This window comes from Caloenas nicobarica, chromosome 1, assembly GCF_036013445.1.
Source record: "Caloenas nicobarica isolate bCalNic1 chromosome 1, bCalNic1.hap1, whole genome shotgun sequence".
NCBI classification, from domain to species: Eukaryota; Metazoa; Chordata; class Aves; order Columbiformes; family Columbidae; genus Caloenas; species Caloenas nicobarica.
In genome coordinates, this window is record NC_088245.1 from 59762361 (window position 1) to 59785702 (window position 23342).

The window sequence follows — 23342 nt, forward strand, 5'->3', positions numbered from 1 at the left end:
AGGTCACAACTTCCTTTGTACTGAGCCTGAACCTGGTCAACAGTAGTGAGAGATTATCAAAAGAATAATTGTGTGCACCTGATTACTAGTATGTAAACCAATTTATCTAGTAAGGTAATGGGGCAGACGGATGGAAATCAAGCAATGACAACTGTATCTTACAGCACTCAATTTGTCATGCAGGTGTCACTTGCATCTAAGCCTTTACCATGCGTCTGCTGGTGGATGGGATTGTCTTCCTGTCCATACCCTGTTACACTGATGCTGTCAAAATATTCTTCAAAAAATGTAATTCATTAGTGTCCCAGTTTCTTCAAAAATACTCAGAAGGGAGAATACCTGTTGTGAGTGTAATTTCAGGGAGCAAACCTCAAATCGACAGCAGAATCTTTGTTGTGGTTTAACTCCAGCCTCAACCAGGCACCACACCTCGCTCATCCCTCTGCTCCAGTGTGATTGTGGAGACTGTCAGAAAAAAAAAACCAAACCAAAACAACCTTGTGGGTTGACGTAAAGATAGTTTATGAGGAGAGTAAAGGAAGAGAAAATAATAATAATAATAATAATAATAATAATAATAATAATAATAATAATAATAATAATAATAAAAATAAAAGAATATATAAAACAAGTGATGCACAGTGTAATTGCTCAATACCCACAACCAATGCCCAGCCTGTCTTCAAGCAGCGATCACCCCCTCTCCTCTGTCCAGCTCCCCCAGTTTATATACTGAACATGATGTTACCTGGTGTGGAACACCTCTTTGGACAATGTGGGTCAGCTGTCCTGGCTGTACCCCCTCCCAGCTTTTTCTGCATCTCCTCATTGGCAGAGCATGGGAAGCTGAAAAGTTCTCGACTGCTTAGCAACAACTAAAATCATCAGTGTATTATAAACATTATTCTCACACTAAATCCAAAACACAGCACTATACCAGCTACTAGAAAGAAAATTAACTCTATCCCAGTCAAAACCATAACTGTAGCCTACAACAAATACAAATGGTTTTGGGTGTCGTAATATTCCGAGACCTTCAATGGCATGAAAGATATCTATGCATTTGAGTCTTATTTTTGCCTATTAGTTGTTATTTTTTTTTTCTAAAAATGTCATAATTAGAAAGAAACTAGGAAAAAAAGCTTCCTGTTCATATAGGCACTTGTGAGCAATCCAGTCAGTACAAGCTTGAAGCAACACAAACTTAATTAAGACTCCATCTTCTCACAGAATCACAGAATGTTACAGAATCACACATTTCTTAATCCATCACTAGTTTCAAGGCTCCAGTTGCTGACCACCCAGTAGTATATGGCCCACCACCTCTCAAACTTGTCACAGATTATCCTGCAGAAAGAGGACCTGCCCTTAGTCGTTCCTTACAATGAGGTAATTGATAAAACACAGGGTAATACTCCCATATTACAGCCTAGTAATTGCAATAGCAAAGTTACCACTGTGTTTAGCATAAAGTCCATTCTCAAGGAGAGGTATCTTTTTTCACCCTGATCTGGGAGAAGGTAGGGAAATAGGGTACCTCCTGCTGATGATCACTTGTCTTGGCTGTATCTATTTTGCGTTTGGTTATGCTGAGTGGAAGAAGGTGGGGAAAATTTCAAAAAGCCATTGTCATCAACTCTGGTACTGGAAAAATCTGTCAAGTTATTCCCTCTCATTGGAAGTGCTTTAATATCAAGCTGGCATAAGAACAATAGGGCAGCATACATGGAAATACTATCAACACAGGCAAAGGGCACCAAGCCTGTATAATTTCTGATTCCAGCACTGAAATCTTGTGTGCTGGTTGGAGAAGTGATGTTTTTCCCTCTTTGCAGATGAAAACTCTTCTTTCAACTAACTTAGAAACATGCTAATCTCATTGGATACTTCACTTGATCTGGACATTTCTTCTAGGTGCTGCAGTAACTGTGAATTCCGATGCCATCCATGGTAGTAAAAGCTTATTCTTTTCCTCAGTACACAACATGATACAGACTTCAATTTCAGGGTATGTAGCAATGCCAGCACCTGTGTGGCTGCCAAGTTCAGAAATGCAAGTACACACACAGAGTGTAAAATAAGTATTGAACTGGTTGGGCTTTTTTGTATCTGTTGCTGGATTTCTTCAATGTCACCTTCAGACTTCGAAGGACTGTCCTTTTTCTGGGTCCAGCCTTGTCTGCTTGGCCTCTAGTACGTTCGACAGCCCCAGTTTCACCTAAGAATCAATGAAAAAACCCTACTGTGTCAAGACACAGTCTGAATCATAGAATATTGAAGTGTTAAAGTACTTTGAAAAAGAGGTGTTTAATGTTGACAGGTTCATTGGCACTAGTATTGGTCTTGCCTTGTTGCTTGACCTTAGCATCAGCTTTCCTGTAACTGCTCTTGAGACTGAGGAGATTATCCTTTTGCTACTGACAGTTTCACTGCTGAGATGGGATGACCTTTCCTATTCTTCTGCAAACGTAGCAAGTCCAGATCATAGCTCACAACTTCTCAAATGCCAGCAAGAACACAGAAACTTTCTTTAGCATTGACAGTCTTGGCCACAGAGAGCTGAATGCAGCTCACAGTCATATCTCAGCCCAGGCAAAGGAACATTTTAGTTTATTCACAGTAAACTTCTGAGATACGCAACCACTTGTGGCCCCTAAATGAGTTCATGTTTGTACGCTTAGCTGTTTGCACCATGCTCCAATTTATATTCAGAAGCATGTACATATATTTCCATTGTGCTTTTGTCTGACAAGGACATGGAAGTGGACTTTCTTCTTTCAATTTTGTTAAACTGCCAGATAATATTCACAGTGGTCAGTCTTACTGCTGAGATGACCACAAAGCAAACAAACCTAAGTCACTAGATAGGATCTGGCTTTTATTTTACCCTCCCTTCACTGGATAGTGGCAACTATAACACATTTCTACTTTCTAGAGAAATCTTCCAGAAAATATTTAAAAGCATAGCTCTCATTAGAAAAAAAAAAAAAAAAAAAAAAAAAAAGGAAGTTCTAGGATTTGACTGATGATTATGGTCATTTATTTTTGGTCAAATATCTTCCTATTCGACTCACTAGGTAGTGATTCTTATAAGTAAGTTTGGGGTAATTTCCTTCCATGCAGTCCCTATTTTTAATTCAGGTATTTTTTAATACAGATTCTAAAGACCTGGCCATTGGCACAAAACTTAAAATTATTTTAACAAGTCTTGATATCATGCATTAACCTGTAATAGGATCTACATTTTAATCACTCATCTATGTGTTTTAATTTTGTTTACATTTTATACTTATGCTTAGTTTTCATCCTGTATAGATTTTTTTTGTCAGACTTACAAGAGCTTTAATATAAAATCAGCATAAATGTGACAAAGGCCAGACATGTTACTACTGACACTCTGTCTGCCTAAGGCAGCAATCTAAGCATTCATATGTCACCCTCCAAACACGGTTAACCCACTGACTTAGGGACATTGGAGCTGACAGATGATGCCAGCCGTAAAGGACGTTGCTTGGACAGCATGGAACTTGATAGACATCTTAACATTGTTTACTTAATCATTATTGGGCTTACTGTTGTTGGTTGTCTGAAGAGGCTATTTGACTGTGGGAATAACTCATTTGTCACGGGTATTCTCTGAGTTCATATAACTGGCAGTTATTCCTACTTTCTGGCAGAAATACTCTGTCAATGACTGAATAAGCCTTCCCTCTCTCTTAAAGAAGATACAATTCTTCAACTACTGTAAGGCCAGTTTTCCTTCTAATTAGCATCCTGGCTCTGGGGAGGCCTGTATTCGTAACACTTTCAGAAGTTAATGAAGCTATTCTGAAAACAATTAAACCTTCCATGTATAAGACAGGTGCTTCTAGCGGAAAGAAAAGGTCTTGTTTTGAACAAGTATCCTCTTTTTCACCATAGTAGTGTTGGGTGTCCTTAGATGAATTAAAATCTAAATGTGTAAGGCTAAGAGTGGAGGAGTGATACATCCTGTGCTTTAATACTTCTGGAAAGAAAAGCAGATGTTAATTATACAGGTCTACAACTCATTTAAGGCGTTTCATAGTCTTATTTAGCATTCATACTACAGGGTAATAAACAGAGAAGTGTAACAAAAGAACAGAGTAACAAGAGAAAGACACTATATCCACTGTTTTCTTGGGAATGAGGTGAAGCAGTCAAATAAAAACAATTACTGAAAAATAATTTCCTAAAAGTGTGCGTGTGTCTACATATATGTTTATACATATCTCCTCAGGACACAGACTGGGACATAAAGGATAGTTTAGATTGAATATCACTGAAATCAGTGCAGTTGCTTCATTGACTTCAATGTACCTTGATTTAGGTTTAAGAGTACCTGGGTCAGTTTCACCTTCATAGACAGGGAAGTTTAAAATTATTTTAAAGTTTTTCCAATGCTGCTTTTCCTTCCCAGAAGATTCTGCAAAGGGAATGATACATGTTAATACAGAATAGTTGTGCTACTGTACTTTATTCAGAATTTCACTGCAGACAGCATAGGTGTGAAGATTCCTTTGCATAAAACAAACAAAAAACTAGAAACTTCAAACACAGCACTTGTTACCTTTTTTTTTTTTTTTTTTTTTTAGCATGCAGTTATTCATTACTAAGAGCTCTGGAAACACTGACTGTATGGAGTAGGAAATGAAGCCTTTTCTGAGTTATATGTCATATTATTAGCAAAATAGTAATCAACTCTTTCCATAAGTAGAAATACTGAATTGGCTTGACCATGGTAGGTCCAAATTTAAAGAAGTACTATCAATGTGAAATCAGGTTAACTTGATAAAATTAAAGTTGCACCATATTTATTCTGCATATATTCACTAGTTTGTATGGTTTTAAAAGCTCTATTCCTTAAAAAAAGACCAAAAAACCCCAACTGTTCTCTAAATGACTGAGTCACAACACAGGAAAAGTCGTAATTGGCAGCAATGAAAAAAAAATCCACAGAAATTTCTGTCAGAGATATAAAGCAAACAAATAGGAAAATACCCCTTCAAGTTTTCTTTGATATAAGGCATAATGCTGTCTAACACTCCAGTATGGATGTTCGCCTTTTTGTGTCTAGAAGTGCAAGAGAATTCTGGGAGAAACCCATATGGCATCAAAATAATTTCACAGAAAACAATCAGTTTGTTGTCTGGAATCTATTTTGGCATAAAAGAGAAATAATTTCTGTTTTAATACCTTAATTTCCTTTGCATTCTTAAAGTTTTAGGTTTTCATGATGTTTTCTAGCTATTTAAAGGCATTTTGTTTACCAGTCTTCATTTTTTTTCCAGTTCCTATAACCCCAGGGAATCTGGATCTTGCTCTGACTTTCTTGGGTTTTCTTGATTTTTCTTTTTTCCATTATATGCACAGGAAAATCTCCATTAAATTTCAATTTACTGCCCATTGTGGACAGCATATGTAACAGAGCTTCCACTCTCCACTCAAGAACCGGAAATTTATTTTTCTAGAGTAGAATAAATTTCACTTATTTCTCGTCTGAAGGCCTTTTCCTATTACAAAAGATGTTAGGCAGACTGTTCTACAGTAGTCCTGTATTGCAGTGGTAGATGGTAACAAGAATCTCAAGGGTTAGGACTTGCTTCAGACTTTAGGTTTTGCTCTTCATGCTCTGATACTATCAACAGTTGTGCAATTTAGCACCTAGAAGTCAAGAGCGGAAACATATAAACAAAAAGTCACAACCTTCTGTGTTGAGGTGAATCAGTTAACACAATCCAGAGAGCCTGCTAAATCAGATTTTAATTTCTGTCCCCCACAAGAATACTCTGAATGGTTGATTTTATGAAAAAGTAGCTATTTCATCAAGTCCACACAAAAGAGGGTCATGGAGAACTTAGCTTTGCCCATGCATATCCCATATCTTGAGTGTGACACGGCAGCATCAGCCTCACTAGATATTTTAAAATGCTAATTACCCACAGGAACATGTGTGGAGGAATGGGGACAGAACACCTTCCTGGTTTTCAGGAATGTTTCAGCTTCTATTGCAGCTGGCACATAATACACTATTAGACTAGTAAAGCACTATTCAGGCACCTCCCAAACAAAGCACTGTCTTTTTCCTTAGAAGACCTCATAGTGGTTGAATTCTGCTAGAATACTGAAGCAACTATAAGAATGTAAAGGACTTCACTGGTGTTAAATGGGAGATGGACTTCACGCGCTTTTATAAGGTTGAATACTTGTGGGCCTTACACCTCCCTATCACATACAATGGTTATATTGGAAATAATTTTGTTCTTTTCATCAAAACCCAGATAATCTGCAAGTGTTTGGGGTCTCATAAACAGATTTAATCCTATTTTACTTACTGATGTTCTGGTGAAAGTACCATAACCTGTTGGAAGTTGTGTATTGTTACGCCTTTACCTCTTGTTCCCATAAGGAAAAAACATGACCAAACAGTCACTTGATAATTTTACATCAGTATGACTTGATCATATAACACTATCTCAAAATTGACATGTCCCTATTAAAAAGAAAAGTCTGTTTTACATAATTTTTCAGTAATAGGACTGTTAAAGCTTTGAGATGTTTCAACCTCATATAACTCTATATAACTATATACTTGACTTTACTATAGGTTTGCTTTTTTCTTTTTTTTTTTTTTAAATGTAAATGGACATCTCACTCCAGAACCTGTGTAGCTTCTGGAGAAAGCTTCCCTCTGGCTGAATGAAACCTGAAGTGCAAATATCTGCATCTAATTTCTTCTACCTGTCCTTGGCATAAGGATCCTTTTGCATTGCTTATTTATTCTGCGTCCAATGCAATTGCCACTTCGGGATTTTCAAGGACAAAGACTACTGGAGCAATTTTATGATGAATATGACAAGACTACTCGCTCATAAACACAATTTCTGACAAACGCTATCTTCACAGGTAGTCACTCCTCCTGTCCCTGATAGTTTTTGTAATGCAGTGGTAATCATTCTCGGCTGGAGCCTCTGACAAACGCTGCTCTGGTTTTGGACAACTGTTGTCCATTTTGTGAGTAGGTCACTAACCTGACAGATGCAGAGCAATTCTAAGTAAGACATTTTGTTTCAGTATGAAGTTCCATCATTTGTCATGTATGGTGGTACATTAGATAATCTTAATAATCCATGCTGCTCTTAAAACCTGAGAATTTTTGTGGATGCTGAGAACTCCCTGCTCTAACAGCAGATAAGAACATTAAGAACCTGCAGAAATTGTTCAATATTTTGTAGGATCAGACTCTGAAAATTTATTCTTTTTAAGACACAGCATGAGACTAAAAGATGTGCAACTGCTGAGAATTCCAGTAACAGGCAGCAGACAATCTGATTTTACCAATAATGAAACTGTATACACAGTCCTGTTTCCTCCTTCATACATCCCCAGCAATTCATTCATTGTGATTGTCACCAAAGCAGTTACAATCCTTCAGCAGTGCAAGAAAACATAAAGACGTTATTACGTGAAGGCTGATCCTTTAGCTTCACTTAGGAAAATGGACAGAATAAGTCACTTCAGTCTAGCTCATTTCTGACTTTGACTTGCTCATGGAAATAACTAGCACTGTCTGTGTGTTACCGTAGCTTCCCCGGAAAATCATTCATATCAGAATTAAATTATTTTTACAGATATGCAGAGCTGGTGTGTTGTTTTGTTTGTTTGTTTGTTTCTTTTTTTTCCAAAATGCTTTCCTAGTTGTCATAATACGTCAAAATCCAGTCAGTTACATGTGATATCATACGCATGTTCAACTTCACGGCTAAAGCATCATGAAGTGGACACTGCTGGCGGCAGAACACTAAGGCCGATGGACCAATGCCTTAAACAAGCCTGGCAAATACTATCTTGCCATAGACAACCTGTTCCAGAGTTCACAATATTTTGGCACAGCATGCTGCAAAACAGAATTTCTACCTACAGTAAAGCAACTTCCGAATAACTTACAGGATTGAAGCAGTTGATGTAACAAAAGAAACTGGCATCTGTGGTATCTTTTGTAGAACGTTTTTCTCTTTAACCATTCCCTTACTGTTCTGTAAAGAGAAAGCAGTAAGTATGGAATACTATCCCTATTATTTCTACTTCTGATTATTTACATTGTTACTCAAAGCACGTGTATACTTCCCTTCCTCTTCTATTCTAAGAACGCATCGATGCCTTTTTAAAATCGGACTGTCTGCACGTTTGCTCCCCCCTCATTTCTCCTGGCACTCCCCTCGACATTTCAGGCACCCTCTCCACCCACACACACAGTTTATCGGACGGTCCTCTTAGCGTGCTAATGTACTGCAACGATCCATTTTACAGCGCCGATGAAGTGAAAGGAAGATGATGAACAAAAATGACAAAAGAGCGTTGATGGTTATGCCCACGGCAAGGGAAAAAAAAAAAAAAAAGTGCATTTATCACTTCTGTGCAGTTACCGGCACGCAGGGGCACAAGCCGCACGAAAGCGAGGAGATGCGGGTCCACTGCTGGCGCGGTGGTACAAAGTTGTGGCTTCCACCGCCGAGAGCTGGCGCTGGAACGTCGGGCGCCGCTTCGCCTCCCTGACGGGCACCCCGCCGCCAGCGCCTGAGGCGAGGGCGGGCCGGGCCGGGCCGCCGCGGCCACCGCTCGCTCCCGCATCACTTACCGGCGCGCTCCGGTGCGGCGCCTGGTACCACCGTGAGGCGGGCGATCGCCGGCGGCTGGGACGACAGTCAGGCGGGCGGAGGCGGGCGGGAGTGGCGCTGGCGGCCCCCCCGGCGCGGAGCCGGCTCTGCCCTCGCAGCCCCTCCCGCGGGACGGGCTCTCTGTCTGGCCCGTGTCCCTCCGCCCGGGCCCAGGTGTAACGGCCCGGGGCGCAGCGCGGGGCGGGCGGGCGGACCGCGGCGGCCGCTGCTGCTGCTGGTTGGGCGCTCGGCGCCTGTCGCTGGGCGGCGTGTCGGCGGGCTGGCTCCGCCTCGGCCCGCGCCTCCGCCCGCCCATGCACAGACATGACACAGACACACAGTCACTGCAGCTGCCGCTGAGCCCGGGGCAGAGCGGCGGCGGGCACTCCGCTCCCGGCACCCGCGGAACGGCAGCGGCGGCCGCCCTCGCCTCGGCCCGCCAGGCGCAGCGCTGGCGGCGGGCAGCCTCGGCAGCGAGACCCGCAGGGGGCAGCGTGGCACCGGAGGGAGCCGGCGGGGGAAGGCTGGCAGCGGGGAAGGGGCGGGCGGCAAGGAAGGAAGGAAGGAAGGCGAAGGGGGCAGCCTGGCACTCAGGCTCGGAGGCGGCCGCGAGGCACCGGCACGGAGCGACCCCGAGCGGAGCGCGGCACCCAGCGGCCGCTGAGGCCGGGCCGGCAGCAGCAGCAGCGGCCGCGGCGGTGCCGGAGGGAGCCTCTCTGTGCCCGGCTCCACGGTGCCACTGACGTTCTCGGGGCTGCTCGCCGCCCGCCAGGCCGGGGCAGGGCCTCCTCTCCCCGCGGAGAGTGTGCACCAGGCCCCGGGGAGAGGACAGGAGGCCGGGCCGGAATCCCCCGTCGCCCCCGAGTGCTTCTGGCCGCCGGCGGGGCCTGTGCGCCGCGCGGCTCGCCGCCGGGGAGAGGGGCGGGGGAAGGCGAGCGGGACGGACGGCCGGACGGCGCCGGGCTGCACCTCAGGACAGCGCGGAGCAGGGAGCGGGCAGGCCCTGGAGAGAGACAGCCGGGCGGAGGGGTAGGCGGCCACCTCGGCGGCGCATCCCGGGCAGAGTGGGGACCTCCCCGCCGCCCTCCTCCACCTCCTCCCACCTCATCCCGCGGAGAGTGGAGCCGCCAGTGCCGCCCCGGCTGGGACCCGCCGGCTGACACCTTCGGAGCGCCGGGCTGCGGGGACGGAGCTGGAGCTGCCCGCCCGGAGCGAAGGAGGGGGAAGGACCGCTCGCCTGCGCGGAGAGGCGGGCGCTGAGCGCCCGTCCCGGCGGCCCGGAAACCGCCCGGCGAAGGTAAGTGCCCGGTCGGGTCGCTGCTGCTTTTAGAGGCGAGGGGCGGGGGAGAGCGAGAAACAATCGGTGAGTGTCTCCCTTCCAGCAGCCCGGGGGAGGGAGCATCCGAGTCCGGTAGGGATGGGCTGGTGGTTTTATCTCGTGGAATCGCCATCAGATCTGGAGTTGAGAAGCCGCTGAGGCGGGCGCACGCTCGTCGCTCCGCTGGCACGAAGGGGCACATCCCCTTTTCCCCAGGGCCGAAAGAGGTTACCCCGCCCGGCTCGCACGCTGTTCCCCTCGCCAGTCCGCCCGGGTGCTTGTTTACACCGCGCCCCACGCCCCCTTCCTCCGGCCGGGACGTGCTCCCGCTCCGCGGGGGGGTCCAGCCGTGCGGCGGAGCGGGGACGACGGGGCCGCCGTCCCGCCGGGCACCGCCGGCTGCGCGGGGGAGAGACGGTGGCTGCCGTGCGGCTGGGGGGCTGTCACGCCATGGGGTGGGAGCGCCTTGCCCCTCGGCGTGCCCGCTCCGGGGGGCTGCCTGCCCGAACGGGACCTGCCCGCCAGCTCGGAGCGAAGCTGGAGTTTGTCTGGGACGGCGAGGCGAGGAGGGTGCTTTCTCCATCCCCTTGCAGCCTCCCCAGCAAGCCTTCAGCTCAGGAGGCTCTCCTTTGGGCAGGCGTCTGCTATCACCGCCTCTCCGAGAATTGTGTCATTTAGATTATTAATCCCTGCTCACCAGGGGAGGAAAAATAGCAACTTGCGGCCTCTGTAGAGGTGACATGAAGTTTGACAATGCCTTATATAACACTTTTTGGAGAGATTCCTGGCTCTTCCTCTGTGCCCAGTTTTGTTTTTAGAAAGCAAGTGATTTTTCTCCTTTGTAGAGCATCAGAGAAGCGATCTTTATTTGTATTTTCACCTGAGTACAATGTCTTCTGCTTTGTTCAACTTGGAACAGGGGGAACTGCTAGACAGCGAATAAAGCCAACTTTTCTCCAACATGCTTTTTTTTTTTTTTTTAACTGAAAATTAGCCTGAGGAGGCATCTGAACAGTTGTTATAAGGTCTTACCTTTTTGTATTATGGTTTGTATTTATGTATTTTTGTATTATGTATTTATGTATTATGTACTTGGTTTTTATAGCACTCTTAAACTTACTACAAGGAAACATTTTCACAGCTCTAATTGTCATTTATATGTTCTGGAAGGTATGGATGCCAGGATGGAAATGACAATGAATCAGATGTCTTTTAAACATGGTTAGCTTTTTTTATATAATAAAAGGAACAGAAAGCACCGGCTAAACAAAGTGCTAGGTTAAAACCAGATCTGGCAATTGCCAACAGGTCAGCCCATTTTATTTAATGAAATCTTCTGGATACAGATTAATTTTCTTTGTATAACATTTTTTTATTACTTGTTCAGAAATAGAAACAGCGGGAAATTAGATAAGTGGATTGAAAGGTTGCCTGGTTTCCCTGCAGTTTTTGTAAGTGGCTATGTCTTCTACTAAAAAAAAGAAATGCTACTTTCACACAAAAAGATAGGGTAGTGATTTACCACGTATTCTTTAGACTCCTACTGCAAAGGTACACTAGGGGGACTAGTATGAGTTGGTTTTTTTTTTCCTCTTTCAGTGATGAAAATGCACAGCCTATTGTAATAAGACATGTGAAATGAAGGTTTTTTTCCTCACCTTATAGAGCTCCATTATTGTACTGTAAGCTAAGAGGAAAAATCACATGTATAAACTCAGGTGATGAGTTTAGGGCAGGGGAAATCTTTTAACAAAGTCATTCTGCTCCTTGCTGCATATTGAGGTAGGTTATCAAAGGTTAGTTTAACCATAAGAACAGAAAAAGTTAACAAAACCCCGAACACTGAACATCCTCACCGTGTTGCAGTTTTTTAAATGGGAAATACTCAAGGTGGGGCAGGTATCCCTAGGCTTCTTGAAAAGTGCAAATTGCTGATAAGTGTTCCAAGTTTGAAATATGAAATTCTTATTGCTTAGGTGTCCTGTGACGGCCCTTGATCAGCAGCACTGCAAGTCATGTAGAAGCCGCAGTAACTGCAGAGTCTCTGATGGATAATTGGATTGGTAGGTTGGTTTTGATTTTTTTTTTTTTTGGTCTTTTAATTGCCCGCCATGGTAGCAGGTTCCTTTTCTCCATCCTGTTGATGTTGTCACAATTTTTGATTTATGTTGCGTGTTGCATCTTTCCTGTTCCCTTCTCAGTTGCTGGTAAGGAAAGCATAGCTTGGGGGTATTTGGATGGCAGTATGCAGGCAGCTTTTTTTTTGTATCTGAAATATGTATGACAACTTTTTTTCTTCTATGTTCAGATGATATAAAAGATATATAAAAAGATTACAAGTTTTCTCAAGTCTGGAGAAATATGTACTGGTTTTCTTTGAAGGAGCACTGAGAACAGTATTACTAATATGTTGAATTCCCTGTGCCAGCTATTCGGGCTACAGGAATTCCAAAGTACAGTCCTCAGAAAGCCAAAGTACAGAGCAGCGGTGAATGACTGCATGCCTGTTGACAACATTAAGATCTGTCAAAGGCCTGATCTGCTGAAATTTCAGTGTGTATGACTTAATATTAGCAAAAGTAGTATTGTGTCTGAATGAATTGTTTCAGCAAACTGGTGCACTTAAATCACTGAAGTGTTCTTAAATATAGTGGTTTTGAAGGAACAATTCTCCAAACTATTACTTGTGTGACTATTTCTTTTTCAAATGTGTATTTTTTGTTTTCACTTGGAATAATTGATCAGTTGTCAATAGACCCCTGCTGGAATACTCTCCTTTTTCATCCTCTGATTTCTTGTATGTATGTCTTTAGGAGAGCAGTCTTAAAAAAACAGACACACACACACACACACATGAAACCAACAAAACCCAAGCCATTTTGCCTGGCGTTTATAAACTGAAGGCTAATAATGGGGAAAATTCATAACCTGCCTATAAAGTCTTCGCACTATATGCTAAACTTGATCTACATGCAAACTCCTATTGATGTTGAGTGGAGCGCTTGTCTAGATCCACAACAGCATTCATTTCTTTTTTTTTTGTAATTTTCCTGACTTTTATGAAAGCTTATGTATATGAGCTCTTGCCAGCTTTGATTGAAGACTTAAATCATCGGCATTAGAATAAATTAAAAGAAATCTAAGGGTATGAGATTCTGGTGTATCTATTTTTCCTATGACCTATGTGCACTGATAACATTAAGATAAAGACTTATGTGAGAAAAGGACATAATGGCCAATGCAGGTTTACATTTCTTTGTAAGCTTTTTTTCTACTTCCTCCAGAGTTAGGTGTATTGGTTATTTGCCTAATTCTGTGGCTAAAGAAGTTTCTGAAAAGTAGTTTTGTGTAAGGAAACATATATGAGCACATGCACTCTTTTTGCTCTGTTGGTTGTCTGGATTTGGCTCATCTTCATTTTTGTAGCGAGTGCTAGCGTTAAAAAACAATCAGTGTTCATTATCCCACACTTGGCATAATTTAAGAGCTGGAGAGTCAGAACTACCATAAAGGAAGGTAATTTTACTCTTCCTTTTTTAATTTTTTTTTTTCTTTGGATCACTAATTGTCTCTTCCTTGTGGTACACCCACCTGAAGATACAGGTTAAGAAATGAGCTTTGTAGCTTGTGAGGATTGACTCTCTTTGGTGTCATATGGCTTGGTATTTGAGGGTCTGTCCTGTGTCTCGTCAAAGCTTGTTCAATGCATGGCTGTAGAAGGGGAGTAGCAGATAACGAATTCTATTTAGATGGAACTCGGTGGCTCAAAAGTCAAGGAGAAAATTGCTAGAAAGGATTATCCTGGCCTTGGCACTGACTTTGAACTAAAACTGCCAAGACTGGTATCCTTGTTTAAATGCCATCTGTGTCAAAATTAGAAGCAAACTGTGTACAATAGTTTTATTACCTGTTTCCATGTGCAGATCAGACCAGGTCTGATCTAACAGTGCTTACAGGAGTGTCCACATCACTGTTCTTTCTGGGATATAGTTACTATTTCCACAACAATGGAGTTAACTGGGTAGAAACTGCACTTAAAACTGGCAAGAAGAACCCCAGCAATGTCTGTCCAATGCTATAATAAAAAGCCAGATCTAATCACATAAGCCTGATGATGGAGGAAGCTGGGAATCTCAGACGGTGCAGGCAGAATGCAGTCTTCCTCACTAACCTCCATGTAAGGTAGGTACGCTGGAAAATAATAAAAATAAATAGATGACACTTCAAGGAAAGAGTTCCTTGTCCTTAAGCCTCCGATCTGTTGACCAGTGTTATGAGGAGACAGATGCCACCACCACTCTACTCTTCTCCCATGTGTTTTTTAGTGCTGATGAGTCATTTATATTACTCCATGACTATACCAATTTTGTGTCTACAGGGGATAGCTGCACATGTTGACCCAAACGCTGCCTGAGGGGCAGCTAGTCAAGGGTCATATCAATTAACAGTGGCTGTTTTCCCAGGTATCTCTGAAAATGACAGAAATTGTAACAAATTTTGTTCTGCTGTTGTTTGGCAGAACTGCAAGTAGCAGTGCTAACACCAGAACCATAGATTTTTGAATCAGGACAACACCCATATCAGTTTAAACCTGATTTCACATTCTTCTATAAGAAAACTTACGTTCAGCAAAATACCCCGACTTTTTAAGTATCCTCCCATTTTCTTCACCAGAATTTTTCTGCTACTTAAAAACTTACAGGGAAGTTGAGTTGGTGCTTTCAGTTACAGCTTTCAATAGTTCCTCTAAGGTTTATTCTAGAGCATGGTATTTACATGCAAAGTGCCGTCCTTTCAGTTGGATCATTAGCTTTTGGATTTTATCTCCTAGTAGGCATTTGGCAGCTAAGACTTAGGACCAGAAGAAAACTAGAAAACTGTGTAACTGTGCAATCTTCATTTAAATACAGAGAAAAAGAATGAAGGATTTTGTTTTAGGGAGAGGAAAAGGAGAGAAAGTGCTAAGAAGTGAAGGAAAGGAATTGTGAAATTAGATTCTTTTTTTTTCAGTACGAAATTTTTTCTTAGAATTTCCAGATGGACTTTTGTACCTGTTTAGGGAGTTGGCAATTAATTTGTCTATTTGGAGAAAAGAATGCTTCTCATCCTGGAATAAAAAATGTTATTGCATGGTGAAATGGGGGGATCAAGAATTGTGAACTTTTAAGACGAGATGAAGCTTCCAACTGATATTCAGGCTTCTCAGCCCAGCTCCTTCTGGCTGGGTTTTACTTTCCTCCTCTCTCTGACTCCCCTGCTGTGCCCCTGAACCTCAGTTGCCTCAAGACTAAATTCCCTTGGTAATTGGTGCCCCTTCTGTCTCCAGTTACTGCTGCTGCTAATCAATACTGCAAATGGAATTTTGTGTTCAGATATTACTGGATCTCAATGTATGAATCTGCTTAATTCAATATTTTTCAGGCTGAAGGTACTAGAAAGGTATATGCCACTGGATAGACATAAGAAATGAAAGGCAGTCATTCTCGCATTATTAAATCCCCAAATATATGTTCTTTAGATCATGATTCTCATCAGAATATTAGCTTTCATTTATCTTCTAACAGAAGGGAGTCCTAGGCTTCCTGTTTTTTATAGAAAATGAACTGACACTAACTCTGAGGCTCCGCAAGCAGCAGTTAAATTCTGTAGTCTCACTTTTTTTCAATCCTAAGACTGGTTCTAGAATGTGACTCATTTAAACACGAGGAGGTTGTCATTCATGTAAGACAAGTCTTATAAGATAAAATATTGGCTGGTGTGCTTGAAATTCTTAAATAACCTAAAATGGTTCCTACTGCTTTAAAAGGGTACGATTGTCTGTATTTTTTGATTCTTCAGTGTTGAGTGTACATGCAACTAGATGCTCTTTTGTCGAAGTAGAGAAATGGAGCACTGAAGAATGAGGTCCCTGTAAAGGTGGGCTTTTAATGTTCTTATTGGAATTTTTTATTATTGGAATATTTTATAACTTGTGTCTTTGATCTTGGTCTTCCAGAGCTCTTTAATATCAACTACATTTATGAGAAAACTGTTCCTCTTCGGTGACTCTTCCAAGTAGTTGAAATCAGTAGGTAATGATGTTGTAAACAATTTTTAGTACTTGGAAAATTGCTTGTTGATGTTAAGTTACACAGAGCAAAAAATGATCAGTTTAAAGAAATGGAAGAAGCTTTTAGTTTGAGATGTTTTCTTTCATTGAGATTTATGCTGACAAAATGCACGATGCTACAAATGGCGAAAGACAGAAAAAAATAAGTACTGATATTGAGTCCACTGGAAGACAGGACTTGCTAGTGGCTGAAACAAACCATTTGGTGATGGGCAGGAAAGGGACGGTTTTGTACATGATGATGTTGATTTTATGTCAGGTTTTTCAGACACCTATTCAGAATGCAACCAGACCAATAATTTGGGCTGTGCTATTATCTCAGAGAGTAATAATATACATGTATAAGCTGAGAATATTTCAGATGTAGCTGTCTTACATGCATTGTCCAGCAATCATCTTGCAGTTTAGATGACTTTCATGAAGAATGGGTGTGTATGAGAATAAATTCACATCCTTCCATAGGTGCTCTCAGACCTCAGATGTGAAGAGGAGAGTATACTAACAGTGGCTTACGTTACTGCATGTTAGAGAATAGACTGCCTTAGCTTATTGAAGCATTTCTGGAATCCATGCCTAAGTCTCTGCTATAGGAGACCTAGGAAGAAGGAACTTCTCTACTGCTGGTACCCAGAGCCATGCCCCTTGCTTTTGCATGCCCCACAGGGGCAGCTGAATGTAAAATCTTGACTTCTTCATACTGCCAGTGTCCACTGCTCACACACCAGTGCTCGTACCTGGCGCCGGAGGTATATCAAGCTGCATGATATGTTGGAAACGTGTCAAATTACTGTTCAAGAAGCTTAGATTTTTATTTATGTTATAATCGCAGCATGAATAACTGTGCACAGTTGGTGAATGGGCTGGGAAGAAAATGTTCTTAACATATTTTCTTCATCAGGATGAGCAAAAATAATGATGTTGTGCCACTAGTGTAAAAGGAACTGAAATGGATGACAGTTATTTTTCATACGCAGAATAACTTTAGCAATGCTCTAGTCTTAGGCATGTTGTGGAAATAAATCCATGAGTTCCTTAATGCTTTACAGAGCAGGTTAGAGTGAGGAAAATAAACTGGTCCACTGCAGGTGAAGTGACTTGAGCAAAGTTGCCAGAGTGGTTAGTCAAAAAGCAAAGAGCAGAACTCAGGTTTCCTGAAAGAGTCACTGTTCTGTGCTTTAAGCACACGAAAACACCACTGTCTTCAGCACGAACTATTGCTTAATATACTTGTGCCTTAGATGATAAAACCAAGTCACTGATGATACTCAGCATATAACAACTATTTTAATGTAAATATGCAGAGTGTACGTGCATCTTAAACAAAAAAAAAGTTAAATGACAAGTGAATAAATGACTAAAAAAACTTATCACAGTAGAGTTTACAGATACTCTTTGTTGATTTAGGGGCAGCGTTGTGACCAAAAGAAGAAAAGAGTGTGTTTTACTTCTCAAAAATAGAAAGTGATACAGCATTTAAAGGAGAAGGAAATAGGAGAACGCTTGAAGGAGCAAACAAATATATCTTGGTCTTTAAAGATTGTAGGTTAATGTTCTTTAAATCCATGGAGTTTTATCTATGGCCAGGTGGTGCCCAGAACCTGGAGAGGGAAGCTGGCACAGGCCACTGCCATTTAGCAGAAGTCCCCATAAAGGAACATTAAGGAGACCAGAGTCTCCACTGAACTATTGGCACATGCTATTTGGGTTAAAAATGTTGTACTTTCATTGATGACATCATTTTATATCGGTTTTGGCCAGTGATAATAAGCAGGGGCAGGCACAGGATCTGTCCGAATGGGAGGCTATTGCCATATTCACATGGCATGGATCCCACTGTGCTGCTGGGCACATTTTTTAAGATGGAAGCAAGTAGAGAGAGATGAGAAACGGTACTGAGGTAAATCCGTATTTAACAGGTGTCTGAAGGTGGTGTAGTGTGATACTGAACAAAATTTTCAGATGTCCTTTTTTGCCCCAAAGCTCTTCCAGTTTTTCATAGCTGATGTTCTTCCCTTTCTGCTCTCAGACCAAAAAATATCATATTCTGTATCAGTTATTAGGATTTCTGGACCTGCAGTTAGCATCAAGAATTCTCTGAAATAATTCATTTTACGGCATATTTTATTTTCTGTGTTTGGGTTTTGTTCCTCAGGTTTTTTTGTGCTGTGTTGGACATTGGTATGTTGAGAAAGGCTCGAGTTTGATTTTTTAATATTGTTTTTTTCTTCTTTCTTTTCCCTTTCTGCCAGGCTTTCGTATTTTAAGTTGCTATGTATGGAGGTAATATGATTTGGGAAAACATCTTGACTTTTCTGTCTGAAACAGTGGAATTGCAGCTGTAGTATAGAAAACAGTTATTTATTCATGCTGCTAAAACGCCTAGAGGCCATGGTTGAGAGAGGGCTCCCTTCATGCTGGGTGAAGCACAAATACACAGACTCTGTGTACCTTAAGGGTACTTTATGGAATAGGAAGGCTGGTATAAAGCAGTGATATAAACACTGATGCGTGGCTGGAACTTTTCTGACACAGCAGGGCTTTCACAGAATCACAGAATGGTTGAGGTTGGAAGGGACCTCTGGAGGTCATCTGGTCCACCCCCCTTGTTCAAGCAGAGCCACCTAGAACAGGTTCCCCAGGACTATGTCCAGGTGGCTTTTGAATATCTCCAAAGAGGGAGGCTCCACAACCTCTCTGGGCAACCTGTGCCACTCAATCACTCTTACAGTAAAAAAAAAAAAAAAAGTTTCCTGATGTTCAGAGGGAACCTCCTGTGTTTCGTTGCCTATTTTCCTGTCACTGAACACAACTGAGAAGGATCTGACTCCATCTTCTTTACATCCTCCCTTCAGATACTGATGTTTTTACATCCCTCACCAGTTTCAGCTCCAGATGGGTTCTAGCTTTCCTGACTGCATCTCTGCATGCTCAGGCAGCATCGCCATATTCCTCACAGGTTACCTGTCCCTGCTTCCACCTTCTGTATACTTTCTTTTTGTGTTTGAGTTTTGCCAGGATTTCCTTGTTCATCCATGTAGGCCTCCTGGAAATTTTGCTTAACTTCTCGCTCGCTGGGATGAACTGTTCTTGAGCTTGGAGGAGGTGATCCTTGAGTATCAACCAACTTTCTTGGACCTTCTCTTCCCTCCAAGGCCCTGTCCCATAGTATTCTTGCAAGCAGATCCCTGAAGAGGCCAAAGTCTGTTCTCCTGAAGTCCAGGTCTGTGATCTTGCTTTTTGCCCTTCTGCCTCCTCTCAGGATCCTGAATGCCACCATGGTTACTGTAACTCAAGGCTGCATTTGACCCTCACATACCCAGGGAGCCTTTCCTTGTTTGTAAGTATGAGGTCCAGCAGAGCACCTCTCATTGCTGGCTCCCCTATCACTTGGGTCAGGAATTTGTCATCTGTGCTCTCCAGGAACCTCCTGGATTGCTTCTGCTTGGCTGTGTTGTCTTTGCTGCAGACATCAGCGTGGTTTAAGTCACCAGGACCAGGTCCTGTAAATGCGAGATTGCTTCTACCTGTCTGTAGAGGGCCTCATCCACTTGTTTTTCCTGGTCAGGTGGCCTATAGCAGATGCCCACTTCAATGTCACTCATACTGGTCAACTCTTTAATCTTTACCTGTAAGCTTTCAGCTCATCATCCATGCCCAGGCAAAGCTCCATGCATTCCAGCTGCTCCCTCATATAAAGGGTGACTCCACCTCCTTGTATTTCCCACATGTCCTTCCTAAAAAGCCAGTATTTCTCCATTGCAGCACTCTAGTCATACAAGCCATGCCACCACGTCCGTGTCATCTCAACAAGATTGTAGCTGTGCAGCTGCCCGTGATTCTGTAATTCCTTGTGTTTATTCTCCTTGTGTTTATTCATACAAAAAAGAAGAAACCCACAAATGATGGAAGCAATTCAGATAAAAGTACTGTTTTTGCCAATATAACTGTGACTACTGTGGCAGCTTCTGCTAGCCAAGTTGTGTCAATCAGCAGTCACTCTTCACACCGTCAGCCAACATAGCTGAGGTGTCAGAAATTCCCAAAGCGAGAAACCATTCCTGCCCAAAAGAGCTTACAAATTACAGAAGTAAGAGTGTGCTGAAGTGTTTGAAAACTGATAGTTTGTACTTTCCTTTTTGAAATTTTACTTTTAATCTCAGTAACTTGTCATTTGAATGATACTGGCTTATTTATTGATGGTTTTGTTAAATGTAAAATGTAAAAGCTGTAGTCTTGTGATCCACTGGAAGCAGCAACGTGGGACAGTTCTGAAAAAATTCAGTGTGGTTCTAGGACAACTGTTTTTCTCTGTCAGGTTACATTGCTTTTTAATTAATGTGGTATTTTAAGTACATTTTTATATTTGACTTGAAAGTGCTAAAATAAAATCTTACAATAGTGTATAACACCAATTTTTTGGACTAACCAAACAAATCTTTAGCAGGATGGAGACAAATCCCACTGCACCTGCCACATGATAGTAATTTAAGAAGGTGAAATGTATCTAACATGGCAGGAACTGAGTCATTCATCACAGACAGCAAGAAATCCAGATTCCCTTGTGGTTTTGTGTCTTTTTCTTTACCTGTATTCACCATGCATATCTGAGTTTGTGATACAACTTTTTTGATCATCAAGAACTCATTCTATTTGGTTTGTTTTGAGTTAGGTACAGCTGTCGTTTTTAGGACTTGGTATCTTTGATTGATCAGAGCAAAATGGAATTTCATGTGAAGTTTTAGTGGATAGAGCACTAGTATTCTAGCAGGCCAGAGATAACATTATTAAGAGTGAGAAGCATTTTCAGGAGCCATTTGTAATGCCGACTTGAATCTTTGTAGTGAGAAATCACTCTCTAATTGTTCAGGTTATCTCAGGTCTGTTTGTGAATCCTCTGTGCTTTCATCCAAGGAGGTTGTTAGATAAAACCCTCTAATATTTTCAGTTAGGTATTCCTGTCAAATGTCGACCTGGCAGCCAACTTCCCCCCCTTTTTTTTTTCCTGACCAGAACACTTATCTGAGTTGACTGGGGTAACCCGGTGCAAATTCCCACTAGTAACCACGCCTGCTAAACTAGGCTGAACAATGAGAGGACATGAAACCTGTGCTCCTTGCTCTTTTAACTAGCTTTTATTTCTTTCTCTATCAAGTTCAAGCCCCTAATTTTTCAAGGCCCTACTGAAAATGCCGGTGGGAATGTTTCTGCCAGGTTCACAGGGCTTCAAGCTGAGCCCTTGATGAGCTGAGCATTAAATACCAAAGTGAAAAACTTTGCAGTTCTTGCTTTACTTTTCCTATAAGCTGTCTCATTGAAAACAGTCCTGCTAAAAGTGGAGTGCGTGAGGTACTAACCCATATAGGTGAGGATCTGTCAGAGTCCTGCTCTTTGGGATGGGCTCACCATCCGTCGGCTACCATTGTTTGCTGTGGTGGAATGCTAGCAAGCATGCACTGATGCTTCAGGATGCCATGGAGTTCTCAGCAGAGATCCCAGCGTCGATTTATCTTTGTAGTGTTAGATACCCCAAATGAACATGAATTCAGTAGCAAATAATGTTTCACAATGAATATTTTGCATAAGTCTTTCCTGTTAGCTGTGGCTCAAGAGACACAAAGCATCCTAACAAATGAAAACGGAATTCAGCAGGACATGTAATGGACAAACTTAAACAAATTACAGCTTTGTATCTGGCATCTTGACTCTTCTAGGCTTGTATGCCTTTGGAAGTGCAGTAATGAGAACTGCAAAGGAAAAACACTTTATTCTCAATCAGAGTATAAAAGCTTTTCTTATAGTGGCATAGAATAAAAAAAAATTGCAGTCTTAATTTAAGAAAAGTAACAGGAATTTCAGTTGGGAAACTATTAGTGTTGAAAGCAACACAGGTCTACCAGGATCTCTCAGTATACAGTAATGTAGTATTCCTTTGCCATTCTTGCTCTGCAGAACCTGTTTTGATGTGTCATCAAGATGGGAATGAAACCACAGTATACAAAACTGAGGTATCAGCCATCCATCCATTCATTTTGCTACCAAATTCTGCATCCCCTCTTCTTGCTTCCATGCACTGAAACAATGGTTCTTTTGTACCTTGGAACGTTATCATATTTGCAAAGTGTTTTTGAATGATGAAATGCACCAGAAAGGTGCTAAGTACTCTTGCTTTCATTTAGAACTAATTTTCATTCAAGATGTTCTTGTCATAGCTTATCCTTAGTGTGAAAACTGGAGGGGATGCTGTGATTTTAAGAATTTTGGGCTTACTTATTTTGCTGGCAGAACACAAATACAGATATGTGAGGTTTTGCTTTAATTCTGTGGCTCAGGAGTAGCTTTTTGATGCAGATGAGGATCTGTATTCTAGAAGCCGCTTTGCTAGGGGCTGGCATAGAAGTGTATCCAAGATTACTTGTTATTTCTAGAATGCAGATTGGGATATGCTCAGTGCATTTAATTTATCTCTCTAAGCATCACTGATGTCCAAGGTGCTGTCATACTTGTAGTGTTTAATTCTTCTTCTCCCTGCATGTCTGTAACTAACAGACCAACTGAAGTTTTGGATTCTTAGATATTTATTTTTTTAAAAAATGCTAAATACTCAGATAAAGGAGAGGTCCTCTACCCAGACTTGGCACAGTTAGTGCATAATTTCTTGCTATTGTTGAACTACAGATGGGAGGAAGAAGTTCTGGAATCCTCTTCATTGAGGTGAAGGTAACTGTGCCATGTTACATAGTCGAAATTCTCATCTTTAAGGTCATTAACTCCTGCAAAATTATTTAGAATAAGTGGTGATCTGTAGACAATTTCTAAGGTTCTTAGTTCTTGATTGACTAGGAAATGCAGACTCATATACATTATTTTTCCATCTGCATGTGCATCTGTAAAACATTCAGGGGTTCACAAACTGAAACCATGGATTTAAAATCAAGTGTAAACTGATACAGGTCTAATTTCTGTAAATACAGCTTAGGAAATTGTATTGCAGAGCCATTGAGGCTTGCTCCAACTATATAGGAATGTAATGGCATGATGCCTGTTGACTTGGATTTTGGAACGGGACTTGAATACATGATCCTAAAAAGCTCCAAGAACTGTTTTCTTCAGATCTGAGTGGTATTCATTACCTCTTAAGTTTTGCCTTCAATATTTGTCTTTATTCAAGTGCATATTTACTTACCATAAGAAGTGATGGCTTACTTTATAGGACAAATGAAAGACTATCTCTATGCATCTG

At 42.0% G+C, this 23342-nt stretch overlaps 1 protein-coding gene across 2 annotated transcripts in view; it reads left to right on the forward strand.

Annotated features, from left to right (window-relative positions):
* Positions 1 to 9224: 9224 nt before the first annotated feature.
* The window catches only part of LARGE1 (LARGE xylosyl- and glucuronyltransferase 1), a 289002-nt gene continuing 274884 nt past the window's right edge, over positions 9225 to 23342 (forward strand). For both annotated transcript variants that reach the window (XR_010607125.1, XM_065646803.1), the window contains exons 1-2: positions 9225 to 9972; positions 11970 to 12056. The gene's annotated coding sequence lies outside the window, so the exon portion shown is untranslated. The remainder of the gene's footprint in view (positions 9973 to 11969; positions 12057 to 23342) is intronic.